The sequence below is a fragment of the Nicotiana attenuata genome, chromosome 12 (genome assembly GCF_001879085.1).
Source record: "Nicotiana attenuata strain UT chromosome 12, NIATTr2, whole genome shotgun sequence".
Classification (NCBI taxonomy): domain Eukaryota; kingdom Viridiplantae; phylum Streptophyta; class Magnoliopsida; order Solanales; family Solanaceae; genus Nicotiana; species Nicotiana attenuata.
This window is the reverse complement of record NC_032000.1, coordinates 13,077,373-13,087,667: the sequence shown is the minus strand read 5'-3', so window position 1 is coordinate 13,087,667 and position 10,295 is coordinate 13,077,373.

Here is a 10,295-nt window from a genome sequence, read left to right as displayed (position 1 = left end):
GGAGGTCCAAGAAAACTGCTTCCACCATAACTGAAATAAGGGAGAGAAGGGGATCTGGCTTGCTTTCCAGGAACCCTTGTTCTTCCTTGCTGTAGAGGCCAGGGTTGTTTCATCTTCATTAACCTCGCTGAACTTAACTTTCTATGAAAAGTTCTTAGGCAGCTCAAAATCATCAAGGGTTATTTGCCTTTTTCCAGACTTGGAATCGTTATCTGAGTCAGCTACACTGATGAAGTAGACTGATTCACCTACAAAGTTAAAATCAAAAGAATAATAAAGTTATAGAATTGTATGGATTTTGTTTTAACATAATAAAAAAGAAAATCAAAATGTATGAGGTTATACCAATTAATTCTTCATTGAAATGCTCTCCTTGTATGGCAACATTTGCTTTTTGATTTGGAGAGTACAAATGTATAGTTTCCTTCTCTGTAACAACGAATGTACAAAATGAAAGAAAACTGTACGTAATTTGTTTTAGCAGAAATAAGATGTTGATAACTTGTAATTAAGTAGTAGTTAAATTGTTAAAATAATATCATGTAGCTGAAATATAATATTTATTGTGAAATATATATATATATATATATATATATATATATATATATATATTAAATCACACCTTCTTTCGAATGCTTCTTAAAATTGGGAAGATAAGTCAATATCTATCGGACATGATACAGGAACATTCTACTCTTTTAGAATGACAGACATATGTCATGTACAAAAAATAACAAGTGAAAATATAATGTAGATTATTGTTGATAATTTAGTAATATGTTTAAACTTTGTAAGTCATGTCATGAAATTGTATTAAAATTGTTCAAATACATGTTTTAGTGATGCTGTCTAATACTTGTTTCGCACTACTGCCATGATACTGTTGTGTGTTCTTTGCTTTGTAATGCTCATCATTTTTCCCAAAATTGCCACTAACCTGCAAGCAAATCTTCTGATAATACAGCTTTGTGAATTCTAATATAAACATAAAAGGGTAAAAAAAAACTTCCAATATGAATATATTTTAAATGACACCTTAGCATCGATGTTAGTATCCTGTTGACTGTTAATTTCCTGTAACACAGTCTTGATGGAATCAGTGAATAGCTCTCACATGCTACCTAGTTCTTCAAAAACCTAGAAAACTAAAAAAAAAGCTTAGAATGTATCTGATAATATGAGGCATACAGATATATAAACAAGCCTAAAAATCTTGAATTAGGTATACCTCTTTCTTGAACAATCCAAGGTCTAAACCGACCTAAGGCCAAAACTAAAAAGAGTCAATGAAATATTTGTTATAATATAAATTACAGAACAAAAACTAGCAATATCATAAGTTGTTATGGCACGACCCAATTCTATTATAGGCCGTGATGGTGCCCAGAGCCGCCGCTAGGCAAGCCGACAATGAACTAACCACGTGATTTTCCTTTTTAATAGGTTTCCAAGTAATTAAACTTTCCTTAATTTAAAGATTTAAAAAAAATAACAGATTTAAAATGAATAAAACGAAAGCAGCTAAGTGCAATCATAACCATAGAAATAAACCAAAATCCCAAGTCTACTAGTGTGTGCCAAGACCTGGTGTCACAAGTGTATGAGCAACTAGTACAATATACAAAAAGAATACTAATCTACTGTCTGAGGTGCAATAGACATAAAAATGCAAGCAAAAAGAAAGACTCCGACTGTTGCAGAACGGTCTCAGAAGGGCAGCTCACCGCGAAGTCTCGAAAATCAAGGATACGTGCCGGACTAATATCCAGATGCACCTGCCTCAGATCCTGCACATTTAGTGCGTAAGTGTAGCGTGAGCATATAAACAACATGTACCCAGTAGGTATCCAGTCTAACCTCGAAAAAGTAGTGACGAGAGCTCGACTTTGACACTTACTATGGGCTAAAAGGAAATGTCAAAATTATAACTAAACATGGATTATATAAATATAGCTGAAAGCTAAATCACAGGAAAATAACAGGCAATCCTCTCACAAATAATAAATCCCAAGTTTTTTTCCATCATTTAACAATTTATATCTCAGGCCACGTGTAGTTTAGAAGTAGGAACAGTGATGGAGTATACCGAGGAGGAGAGCCTATTGAGGTGCCGTCGAGGTTCCGGTCCGCGGTTCCTATCATTACATCAAAATAAAAGGAAAAATTACAGCAAAAATAAAAGAAAACTACAAAATCCTATCTACTCCTTGTCTTGAATCTCCAGTTGCTCCTTCAACATGAAACTGAAATTCACCCTATTCTTCAGGTGGGCATCCTGCTGACTAGAATTTGAAAGAAAATTGGAAGTTGACCCTGTTCTTCAGCCGGGCATCCTGCTGCTTGCACTTAAAATAAACTTGAACTTGGAGTAGACTTGAGCTTGAAAACCTTGTTCCTCAGGTGGCTTGTACTACTTCTGATTTGACTTAAAGACTGGAGGTTGACCCTATTCTTCAGGCGGGTTCCTGCTGCTTCTGACTTAAACTTGAAACTAAAAAGAATTGACCCTGTTCTTCAAGCGGGATTCTCCTTATGCCTCTTGAACTTGGAAATTGAAAGTTGAACACTGACCCTGTTCTTCAGGTGGGCTCCTGATGCTTCTTGAACTTGAGAATTGAAATCTGAACACTGACCTTGTTCTTCAGGTGGGCTCCTGATGCCTCTCTGACTTGAACTTGTAAACCGAAAGTTGACCCTGTTCTTCAGGCGGGATTCTCCTGATGCCTCTTGAACTTGAAATTGAAATTTGAACACTGAAAGTTGACCCTGTTCTTCAGGCGGGCTCCTGATGCCTCTGACTTGAACTTGAAAACTGAAAGTTGACCCTGTTCTTCACGTGGGATTCGCCTGATGCTTCTTTAACTTGAACTGAAAACTGAACGTTGACCCTGTTCTTCAGGTGGGCTCCTGATGCTTCTCTAACTTGAACTTGAAAACTGAACATGTTCTTCAGGCGGGCTCCTGATGCCTCCCTGACTTGAACTTGAAAACTGAAAGTTAGTCCTGTTCTTCAGGCGGGCTCATGGTACTTCTATGATTTCAACCTGAAACCAATTTCTGAAACATTTTCCCTTGTTCTCCAGGTGGGTGCCTACAATAAAAAAGAACAAAACAAACAAAATTTCCTGCTCCAGTTTGCACTAGGAAGATTTGTGAGTTGTTAGCAAAACTGTAAATCCATATGTTATTGGTGAAGGATGCGATGATGAGAGTAAAACTAAAGACTCCACTAGGATGTGTGTCTCCTGTGAGATTGAACTTAAGGAAAACTATAAGCTAAGCTTGACCAAGCTAAAAGTTGACCCTATTCTTCAGGCGGGACTCCTGAACTAAAGGAAAACTAAGGATTAAAAACTTAAGAATAAAATTGACCCTATTCTACAGGCGGGACCCCTGAACTTAAGGAAAAGCTAAAGATTAACAACTAGGAAACAAAAAACTGACCTTATTTTCCAGGTGGGACCCCTGAACTCAAGAAAAACCAGAGATTGAAACTAATAAAACTAAGAACTGACCCTATTCTCTAGGCGGGACCCCTAAACTTTAAGAGAAACTAAACATTAAAAACTTAAGGAAACTAACAACTGGCCCTATTCTCCAGGCTGGACCCCTGAACTCAAGGAAAACTAAAGACTAACCACTTAAGAAAATAAAAAATGACCCTATTCTCCAGGCGGGGCTTCTGAACTTAAGGAAAGCTAAAGATTAACAACTTAAGAAAACTAAAATTGACCCTATTCTCCAGGCGGGACCCCTGAACTCAAGGAAAACTAAAGACAAACCACTTAAAAAATTAAAAATGACCCTATTCTCCAGGCGGGACCCCTGAACTTAAGGAATGCTAAAAACTCTTCTGACTAAGGAGAATGCTTAGGAGGTACGGTTCTTCTCAACTAGGGAAAATGCCTAGGAGGTATGGTCATCTCAATTAGGGGAATATGTAGGAGGTGAAAACCTTATCAACTAGGGGAATGCCCAGCAAGTAAAAACCTTCTCAAACAGCCTTTGTGCTGACAAAATTTGGGCGCGACACTTCAAAAATTCAAGCTTCCCAAGCTTTGATTTGGACATAGTCTTCGTCCCTGTTTCAAACAAAGAAAACTTGTGTGTTTAAACATAGTGGTTGGTTTGTGACCTTGACTTTGAGGGCGATTGGTCCTTCACTTGCCATGATAACTTTGATTTCATCTTGAAAGACCTTGCTTGTTTATTGACTAACCACTTTCTCTGCCATCCTTATCACAGAAAATACCTCTGATCTGTTCAAACCCAATACCTTCTATCTGTTGCATTGTGCTCATAAATTGACATATACTGCATCTTTGTATTTCACATGAATCCCAAAGCACATCAATTGTCACCAACACAGTGCGCATACTACTATTTCCTGACTTAAACCACTTTGATGTACTAGCCAGACCCCGCTTCGTGCAATTGGAAAGCTGGTAGCAAATTTTGAAGTCATTTCTCACTTGTTTTGGTAAAACAGACTCAAGAAGAGGACTTAAGCAAATCAAGAGGAACATAGTAAGGGGACAATGGAAAAAAATGATATCTAACAGGAAAATCACCAAATAGAAACCTATCAGATGTGGATACCAACTCTAATGACCATGAGATGCACTTTTGGATTAAGTGGCCTAATCTGTCAAGCAAGTCTAATGTTCAACTCTTGTTGTGTCTCTAAGCCGTGAAACTAGGCTTCAATGTTCCGATTATCCTATCTGAATCACGTTCCTTATTCGACTTGTAGTGCTCGAAGGGTTTTCACCATCAAGCCTCTCTCATTTTGCTCTTTCTCTCAAGTCACCGTCGCCTTATGGTGCCTGTGAAGGTTTTCACCAATAAGACTCTCTCATTTTGTTCTTTTCTTCTTAATTCCTCTGATTCTTCAGATGACAAGGCATTAACCATGGTAAAAATATCATATGCTCTTGGCATGTCTAAACTCGACACTCTCAAAGATTATTTGGAAGGTCTTTTTTGGACTTTAATATGGCTTTTGGACAGGGTTAGAAAGAAAGGATATCATAAAGGCTCAAAATAACTAAGCCAACGAGGTTAATTTATTTACAACTTTTGGAATCCATTTCAAAACTTTGCCCCAATTTCTAAAACAAGAGAATTTGATTCTCTTTTTTTTTTTGAGATGGAATTTCTAAGAAAGACTGCCTCACTCTCCACTTTGTGGGATTACGAAACATTTTATTTGGTGCGACCGAACCGTAAGGCTGCCTACGTATCTTGTGGTGACAAGAATCAGGTCGAACGTAGTTCACACTAATTCTTGTTTTGTTTTTTGTTGCTCTTTTTCTTTTCTTTTTTTCCTTGTTTTTCTTTTTTTTTCTTTTCTCTTTTTTTTTTCTTTTTGATGATTTTTTTTGGAATGAACTTTCTAAAACAAACCTTATAGGGACATGATTTTTGATATTTTTTTAATGACTCTAACTTGATTCCAAAAGAGGTGTGGCCAAAGAAATCAACACAGGCTCAAAAGGGGTATCAAAGGGTATAAAATGTTTGGATAGCCGAAAGAGGGCCTCCCAATCCTTAAGAATACCAAGTATAACACATGCAACTTGAAGATGAAAAATGAAGATCATGCATAGCATTTCTTTTGCAGCATCGGCATTGGTATCACAGATATGCCTTCCACCTTTCTTTAGTGCCTTGTCAAGTACAGAGCTCTTCTTGGGTGATTTCTTCTTCAAAATGGATGTACTCCGTCAGTTTGGAGCAAATTCCCTTGGCTTTATGTTGTAACTTGAGATGCACTTGAACTCAAAGTTGCTGGCTTCAAATTGTCTGGGACGCACTTTTTTGTAACAAATTATTGTCGTCCTATTAACTTCCCAAACCATCTTCCCCAGTTTCACACAATTCAGGCTTTAAATGCTCCCAAAATATCCAAATCTTACTTATTTCCCTCAATGTCCCTGTCATCTTCAAAACTTGTTTCATTGTTTCATGATTAGACTAACTTTTAAAAACCAGGCTGAGAATTCCACATGCATGTCATGCCACTAGAGTCACCATGAAAAGAACTATAAAAGAAAAATAGAACTAAACAAATACAGACTAGAAATAAGAAAAATAGGAGATTGCATTAAACAGACGGTGAAAGGGTTCGAACAAAAAAACAAGCAAACTAAACTGGGGTTACAATCCTGGAACAAACCTAGATAACACTAAATGAGGTAACAAGACTGATTGAGCTAGGAAAAATAAAAGGATAGAAGGGTTTGAGTCACAAGACAATATCCGGATTACAACCCTGAAATAACCCAGACAACAGAAATGACAACAAAATAAACCACCAAGACTCCTTCCCGGCTAACCATGAAAGGAGCATCTTTCCAATCACCAAGCTCAACATCTTAGCCACTGAGTTACGCATCAACAGTACTAGGACCTTCACAAGTCTCCATCACGTTGACCTTAGCAAATTACTTTTGGGTCCCTTTTGCCATCTCGTTCTTAAGATCAACTTCCGGAACCGATACTGATAGCGCGGAAAGATTTGCGGCAAGTTATCACGACCTGGAGTTCCCACCCTCGGGAGTCGTGATGGCGCCTACTCGTGAAAGCTAGGCAAGCCAACTATTACGGTTCTACACAATAACAATCAACCCCAACAACTATAAACATAAACTAAAGTAAAACAGATGATAAATGCGGAAGAGTTAAATTAAATCCAAATAATCCAATACATGTCTACCCACGAATCTGGTATCACAAATTCACGAACAACTAAGATTTTTACTACAAATACACATCTGAAAAGAAAAGTACAACTGTTCTCGGAATGAAAAGAGACAGCAGAAAAGATAAATAGAGAAGGGGGACTTTAGGCTCTGCGGATGCCGGCAGATCTACCTGAGTCTCCCTGGACTGAAGACAGCTACCTCAGCTACTCACTGGGTCCGGTACCGAAATCTGCACAAAATAGTGCAGAGTGTAGTATCAGTACAACCAACCCCATGTACTAAGTAAGTGTCGAGCCTAACCTCGGCGAAGTAGTGATGAGGCTAGGACACGACAATCATATATACCTGTGCAGTTAAATCATATACAAACAGAAACATAACAACAGAAATCAACAGAATAAAGAGGGAATGGCACATGCTGTGGGGAAATATCAGGTTCTAACAGTAAATCAATACGGAAACATCATTAAGGAAACACAATGAACATCATATATAAAGCAACAAGAAAAATGAAACGGTAACACATGCACGGCATCACCCTTCGTGCTTTTACTCTCGTCCTCACCATATAAATTAACAAAATCGGCACGGCATCACCCTTCGTGCTTTTACTCTCGTCCTCACCATATAAATTAACAAAATCGGCACGGCATCACCCTTCGTGCATTACCTCACATAATCATGGCACGGCATCACCCTTCGTGCATTACCTCACAATATAGGCACGACATCACCCTTCGTGTATTAACTCTCAAATCGTGGCATGGAATCACCCTTCGTGCATTAACAGCCATAATATTGCCATGGCATCACCCTTCGTGTTTTACACTCTCTCACAATAACATGCACGGCATCACCCTTCGTGCTTTACACTCTTCCTCGCCCAAACAACAGAAAATAATATGTCCCCGCAAGGGAATCAACAATATCAACAATTATATCCCGGCAAGGGAATCAACAATATCAACAATACTATCCCGGCAGGGGAATCAACAGTATCAGCAAAAGGGAATCAACAATATTAACGAACGTCCCGGCAAGGAATTCAGCTATAACCAATCTCTTTACAAAATGAAACTTCAATTTGAGTCAATACTCAACAAAGTCAATAACCAAGAAACTTTCATAAGCTTTGTTCAACATTAATAATCCTCAATTTGAGCATGATCGATACATAATAGAGTCACAACAATCATAGTACAAGACTTACGGGCATGCTTGACACCAACGTATAGGTACTCGTCACCACACCTATATGCCGTACTCGATACAAACACATAGCAAATAGACCACAACTCTTATTCCCTCAAGCTAAGGTTAATCCAAACACTTACCTCGATCTCACGGACAAATTAAGTCTCTACTACCGCTTTACCTCTCGATTCCACTTCCAATTCGCTTGTATCTAGCCACAAATTACTTAACAATATCAATAAAAGCTAAATAAACCAATTCTAATGCATGAAAATAGGTTTCCCATTTTTTTCCCCAAAAAGTCAAAAATCGACCCTAGGCCCGCTTGGTCAAAACCCGAAGTTCGAACCAAATCCCGATCACCCATTCACCCACGAACTCAAATATATAATTTGTTTTAAAATCAGATGTCAAATTGAGGTCTAAATTCCCAAAATTTGAAAATCCTAAGTTCTACCCAAAATTACCCAATTTCCCATGAAAAACCTTTGATTTTGAAATAAAATCATGTAAAAAGATGTTATAGATTGAAGAAAATAAGTTAGAAATTACTTACTAATAGTTTGGAAGAGTTTGTGCCTTTGAAAAATCGCCCAAGATGTTTTAGGGTTTGAAAAGTTGTAAAAATGGAGAGGAATCCCGTTTGAAATCCCACTTAACAGGTCTCTGATGTCGCAATTGCGACCAGGGGCTCGCAATTGTGAACCCTTGAAAAACCTGCCATCTTCGCATTTGCGATCAGGGGTTTCGCAATTGCGAACCCTGGGAATTTCTGCTGTCTTTGTAATTGCGAAGAAATAGTCGCATTTGCGACAACTGGGAAAATATTGAGGGCTTCGCATTTGCGAAGAAATGTTCGCAAATACGAACAAGGGTTGCATGGGCTTCTTTCGCAATTGCGATCAGCCCTTCGCAATTCCCATTCCATCAGACATCGCATTTACGATCCCTGATCTCGCAATTGCAAGATCAGAGGCCAAAATAGCATAACTAAACCTGCAACAATTCTCCTAAGTCCAAATACACTTCGTGGCCTGTCCAAAACTCACCCGAGCCCTCGGGGCTCCAAACCAATCCTGCACGCAAGTCTATAAATATCATACGGACTTGATCGTGCGATCAAATCATCAAAACAACATCAACTACTATGAATTAAACCTCAATTTCATAAAATTACTCAAGAACATCAAAATTTCTATTTTCTCAACCATAGGTCCGATTTATACCAAACCAATTCCGATTCTTACCGAATTTCACATATTCAACTTATTTATTATTTTGAACCTGTATCGGGCTCTGGAACCAAGATACGGCCCCGATACCATCAAGAACATGCATCATTTCATTTCAAAAAGCCTTTATATTTTCCAGCAAATAATTTTCTTTAAAAATTCTTTTCTCGGGCTTGGGACCTCAGAATTCGATTCCGGGCATACACCCAAGTCCCATATTTTACTACGGACCCTACGAGACCGTCGGATCACGGGTTCGGGTCCGTTTACCAAAAATGTTGACCAAAGTCAACTTTAATCAATTTAAAGGTCAATTTCATTATTTTCTAAGATTTCACATAAAAACTTCCCGGAAATGCGCTCGGAATATGCACGCAAATCGAGGTGGTGCAAAAGGAGGTTTTCAAGGCCTCGAAACGCAGTTTTGACCTGTAAAACAAGAGATGACCTTTAGGGTCATCACACAAGTGGTCCCCCGAGGATCTTAGAAGAGTTCTCATATTGCTTTTCAACACAAATCATACCCACCATATGCGTCTCATTATGAACAGCCAATGGACTTTGGCTAGTGTCTACTGCATCTTGATTTTGCACGACAATGTCACCTGCATCAATAAGCTTCTGTACTGCTCTTTTCAGATGCCAACACTTTTATATGTTGTGACCCGGGGCATTAGAGCAATATGCGTACCTTTGAGAATAATCAAAATTCTTTGGAAGAGGGTTCGACATTTTTATCTGAATCGGCTTTAACATGTCTAATTGCCTCAACCTTTGGAACAAACTGGCATATGATTCTCCAATGGGAGTGAAAGTCCTTTCCTTTTGCTGTTGCCTTTTCATTTTGTACTCTGGCCTCGGTTGAAACCTTTTGCAGGTAGGTGGTTGATATGCTTGAAGGGGCGAGTAAGACATTTGTGGAGGTGGTGCAGGCCATTGCGGGTCTTGTGGGTGTGGAGCATATGGCGGTGAATTTTGGGTAGAGCACTGCGAAAGTGGGGTATGACTTTGGGGGTTTTGTGGAGAGAAGTAGCAGTGGGGAGGATTATCTGGAGTACGAGGATATTCATGGGGTCGATGTCGAGGCTGAAAGCGTTGAGCAGGAACGCCCACTGGATCCTGTCGCTGGTGGGGCTCAAGAACATCTTTTTTGTTTCTCTTT